This window comes from Sarcophilus harrisii, chromosome 2 (assembly GCF_902635505.1).
Source record: "Sarcophilus harrisii chromosome 2, mSarHar1.11, whole genome shotgun sequence".
In the NCBI taxonomy this organism is placed as follows: Eukaryota; Metazoa; Chordata; class Mammalia; order Dasyuromorphia; family Dasyuridae; genus Sarcophilus; species Sarcophilus harrisii.
In genome coordinates this window covers 276,524,731-276,530,613 of record NC_045427.1, presented here as the reverse complement: position 1 = coordinate 276,530,613, position 5,883 = coordinate 276,524,731, and the positions used below count along the sequence as shown (strand labels likewise).

The following is a 5,883-nucleotide window of genomic DNA, read 5'->3' as shown; positions in this document are numbered from 1 at the left end:
CCTGGGCAAGTAACTAAATCTTTGCCTCATTTACCTTATTTGTAAAATGGAGAAAATAATAATATCTACCTGAAAGGGTTGTTATGAAAATCAAATGAGATAATAAAGTTAATATGATATGTTAGCTATTATCTTTCTCCTACCACACAACCAAATTGTACTTTTTAAATTAACATTTCAAACATTATTTATTCATTTTTATCATTCTTTTCTTTTTAAATTGAATTTCAAATTCTGTCTCTCCCTACCACATCCTTCCCCAGCCATTATGAAAAAAAAAACTAAAATGATATCAATTATACATGTGAAATCATGCAAAACATATTTTCATGGTAGATATTTTTCAAAAACAAGAAAATAAAGTAAGAAAATAATAATTCAATTTGCACTCAGAATATATCAGTTTTTTTCTCTGAAGATAGGTGGCATTTTTAAAAGTCATGAATCCTTTGGATTTCCCTTGAATCACTACATTGATCATCAAAGCATATTCTTTATCCCATAATCATGGAATCATGTTATTTTGCTTGAATAAACTTCAGTTCTCTCTTGTCTATCAGATTAAAACAAAAACAAAAAACAAAACAAAACTCCAAAAGGCCTTTCATGGCATGGTAATAAACTCTCTTCCTGTTTGATTTGATATAGCACGCAAAACTGATAAACTGATTTTTCTATTTTTTTTCTATATATTTTTATATTTTCTATTCATGGTATCACCAATATAATTTGACCTTTCCAAAAGTTTATCCTATCTTAAATTTGCTTCCCTTCATCTCTACCAGATGAAATTCCATGAATTCTTAAATTTCATTTCTTTCATGAGATATTCCCTAACACCTGCCCCCATATATAATTATTTATCTTTCATATGACACCCTTTATATCCTGATCACCTATATACATATATATATATATATATACACATACACACACATATATATATGTGTGTATATATATATATATATATATATATATATATATATATATAAATAATGTCACATCTACCCCACTACATTTTAAAATGGGCGATATGACAAGAAATTGTGCACAATTTGGAGTACCAAACATCTTCATAAGACCCTAGATTTATGATTCCTATATTTATGACTAAAGGTGTTTGAGGTTATTCATTCCAGACCTTTTATTTTGTGTCAAGAGCATTATAAGACCTAAAGAATGACTTACTCAAATTCACATGGAGATTAAATTGGTCAATTTGTTCTCTGGCTCTGGTCAGAGCCTATGTATGGAAGAAATAGGGTGGAAATGGAGGATTTGCGTACAAATCCTTTGAGAACAAATTATATTTCCATTTATCCATGCTGCCTTTCATATACATTTTTATACCCATAACTATATCACTAATTTTAATACAATAAATATTAATAAATGTTTGGTGAATTGCCTTTTATTCTCAATGATTCTCTCTTTTCTTCCCATTTTTCAAACCTCTTTTTTAATGATTTATAAAAATCTTTTGCAAAATATTTCTTTAAATATTTTGGGCCATCAAAGAAGAATTGGAATACATTATTGAATACAAAATGATTTGTATTAAATCAAAAAGGTTTTGTACAAACAAAACCAATGCAGACAAAATTAGAAGGGAAGCAATAAACTGGGAATTTTTTTTAAACATTCAAGGGTTCTGTTAAAAGACTCATTTCTAAAATATCTAGAGAATTAACTCAAATTTATAAGAATTCAAGCCATTCTTCAATTGAAAAATGGTCAAAGGATATGAGCAGACAATTTTCAGATGAAGAAATTGAAACTATTTCTAGGCATATGAAAAGGTGCTCTAAATCACTATCAATAAAAGAAATGCAAATTAAGACAACTCTGAGGTACTACTACACACTTCTCAGATTGACTAAGATGACAAGGAAAGATAATGATGAATGTTGGAGGTGATGTGGGAAAAAATGATTCCAACATTTTGGAAGCAATTTGGAACTATGCCCAAAGGGCTATCAAACTGTGTATGCCCTTTGATCCAGCAATGTTTCTACTGGGCTAATATCCCAAAGAGATCATAAAGAGAAAAGGGAAACTTTTTTTCACATAGCATCAATTCATGTAAATCTCTCCAGACTTCTCTGAATTTATCCTGTTGATCATTTCTTACAGAATAATAATATTCCATAACATTCATATGCCACAATTTATTCAGCCATACTCCAATTGATGGGCATCCATTCAGTTTCCAATTTCTAGCCACTACAAAAAGGGCTGACACAAACATTTTTGCACATATAGGTCCCTTTCCCTTCTATAAGATGTCTTTGGGATATAAGCCCAGAAGTAACACTGATAGATCAAAGGGTATGTATGCACAGTTTGATAGCTTTTTGAGCATAGTTCCAAATTGCTCTCCAGAATGGTTGGATTCGTTCACAATTTCATAAACAATGTAGTAGTGTCCCAGTTTTCCCACATTCCCTCCAACATTTGCCATTTTCTTTTCCTGTCATCTTAGCCAATCTGAGAAGTGTGTAGTGGTATCTTAGAGAGTTGTCTTTATTTGTATTTCTCTGATAAATAGTGATTTGGAGCACCTTTTCATATGGCTAGAAATAGTTTCAATTTCTTCGTCTGAGAATTGTCCATTCATATCCTTTGACCATTTATCAATTGGAGAATGGCTTGATTCAAGGCAGTATTTTAAAAATTATTGACAGACATTTTGTGGGTCCAGTTTTTTAAGGTCATTTGCACTCTCTCCCTCCTAAATAATGCTAGCATTTTGTTATAATTCTCTCTCTCCCCTCCAATATAATAATGGATAACTATGTGATGGATTTCTTGGGTTTCCCCTTTCAACTACCAACAGGCTGCTAACCTTGGCTTCCATTGATACCCCTCTCTTAACCTTTTCTCCCCTCTGAAATGTAGCTGAAGGGAGGAGTATCAAAATCATTCCAATGTCTTCTTTATAGAGGATATAAACTGAACTCACAGTTCATTTCCTTTCATTTTACATATGCTACTCTAAATTTAGCTCCACAGGACAAGATACCTCAATGCTGTGGTATTGTTCCCCCCACTTCCTTCCTCCTTTTATGTGTTTTCTCTCCCTTTAGAATATAAGCTCTTTGGGAACAGGAGTTGTTTTTCTTTTTTATCAATTTTATCCCTAGCATTTAGTACAGTGCCTTGCTCATAATAGGCATTATGCACACACACATGTACATAGACCCACTCACTCATAAAAACATATATAATATATTGGATAGTCCCTGAAAAAAAATTGACAATGAAAGTCAAGTCTGGGGAAAATTGATGAAAATAATCTTGTAGGTTTTTTGTCACACATTAATAACTATCATTTTCCTATGGAACCCAAGGAATCCAGGAGGTTTCTTGAAAGTGTGATTATAGTAGATATATTTAATTTGTATTGGCTGTTTCCTTTCTCTACTCCATTTCATTTTCACAATAAACTTTGGTGTTTAACCTCGCAAAAAGCTTCCACAATTTCTGGGTTTTGTTCTTTAAATAGACAAACAAACAGTAGAATGCACAAAAAATAGAATTAAGGACCAGGAGGCTTGAGTTTCATAGTCCCCTTTGCCATTAATATGTGTATTGGTTTAACCAATGTGCAGGTGAAAATAAAGGAATTTTTATATTTGTACGCATACATACACACATGTAAAATATACATGTGAATATTTACACACACATATAGATAGATAGAAGATAGAGGTACAAATGTATGTATCTGTATGTGCATATATACATGAATATGTATATATAAATGTGGCTTGAAATTCTTGAAAGAAATATTTTGAAATCACACTTCATAGATCAGAGCAATCAGATGAAAGAGGTATAAAATATGGAAAACAGAAATTTTGCATTTGTTCTTTTTTATTTTCAGAAATTGTTACTAGGCTACAAAGAGTAAAGACTGCCTATTTAATTAATAAACATTTATTAAGTACATACTATGTGTAGAGCACTGGACTAGGCACTGGAAATTCAGAGACAGAAATGAAATAGACCAGTATTAAAAGGAGCTAACATTTTACTTGGGAGGGAAATAATATGTATATAAATAAATAGGAAATGAATATATAATATAATGACTTAATGTTAATTAGGAGAGGGCATTTATAATTTGGAAATGAAGGTGAATTAACAAAGACCTTGAGGAAGAAGTCTATGTGATCTCTGCTTTCAAAGAAAACCAGGATTCTAAAGTGAAGGCTGAGGAGAGATTAAATTCTAGGATTTAGAGCCACCTGTACAAAGGCACAAAGGTGAGAATAGCTAGTAGGACAATTGGAGTGAGAGATTACATAAAAATGTGACATGAAGATCAATGCAATCATATAGTTAAAGGCTTTAAATACTAATGGAAATATTTCATATTTTATTCCAGAATTATTAGTTAACCATTGAAGATAACAGGTCCATTCTAGACCTGTGGTTGACACTAATGTTCCTATTCTGAAATATCAGTAGGATGAGAGGTTTTAAAAAAATTCCCCAAATTTCTACAACCCTAAAAATGTAATTGTTAAAGTGGAATTTTACTATACATTCTCCACCAATACAAATCTCTTCGATTTATAATCTATTGTCAGGGGCAATGAGAAATTAAATGAACAGGTCAGGATCATACAGGCAGTACATGTAAGAAGCTAGCTGTTTTTCTAGTAAATTAAGATGTGTCTTTTTAATTAAGATTATATCTTGAAATTTGCTTAATGTAATTGTGTATATCTTATGGTAAAGAATGATGCTTGCAGAAAAAAAAGTTACTGTAGCTTTAAGGGCACTCTGTTGTAGTCACCTCCTTGATATCCCCACCTTTCTCCTGCAGCCCGTGGTCATCAAACCTACCAAAGCCCACTCCTTTTTCTTTCTCTCTTCCCTACCCCTTCCCTGTCCCCCATAATGTCTTCTAAAAAGATCTTTAAGTAGACTAGAATCTTTGAGCAAAGCGTTGGTGTGAGACTTATTCAAGAGCAGCATTCTACCTAGATACTCATGTTAATAGAAAGATAACAAGGATGAAAACAACTTCTTGTACTGGATAAAATCAAATTCCTTGTACCAGATCATGCTACCATGAATGAACGAATCCAAATACTTAGAAGGTGCCTTTAATTGAATGCCAATAAAGCTTTCTTCCTAGTGGTGAATAGATATAGCACGGTGAGCATTTCAACCTCTATTTCTGAAATTTATGAAAATGAGGACAAAGATAAATTCTTGTATTTGATATCTGCCTCAAAGGAGATATTTGAAAAGAAATCTTCAGTGTAAAACCTAATGGAGAGCTTCTATACTATAAAATTTTAAGCCTTCACTTAGGAAAACAAAATGGATATTACTAAAATTGATTAATTCATATACATAGTTCAGTTGTTTCTTATATTGCATGCACATGTACTATGTAATAATTCCAATTCCAAGAACATATACTATCTAGCTTTGGAAAACTCCTATTTTATTTATGATATCTTGTTTTTTTAAAGTTTTAGTTTGATTTATTTATTTATTTTTATTTATTTTTATTTTTTTTTAATTTAATAGCCTTTTATTTACAGGATATATACATGGGTAACTTTACAGCATTAACAATTGCCAAACTCTTGTTCAATTTTATTCACCCAACCCCTCCATAGATGGCAGGAAGAAGATGTTAATATATTAAAATATAACTTAGATACACAATAGGTATACATACAAACATTTTTGCTGTACAAAAGAATCAGACTCTGAATTATTGTACAATTAGCTTGTGAAAAAACAAAATGCATGTTTGCATAAATATAGGGATTGGGAATTTAATGTAATGGTTTTTAGTCATCTCCAAGAGTTATTTTTCTGGGCATAGCTAGTTCAGGTCATTACTGCTCCATTAGA

General features: G+C 31.5%; 1 pseudogene; it reads left to right on the top strand.

The window, feature by feature from the left end:
* The first annotated feature begins 4,908 nt into the window (after positions 1–4,908).
* LOC100919549 lies at positions 4,909–5,280 on the top strand (annotated as a pseudogene).
* The last annotated feature ends 603 nt before the right edge of the window (positions 5,281–5,883 follow it).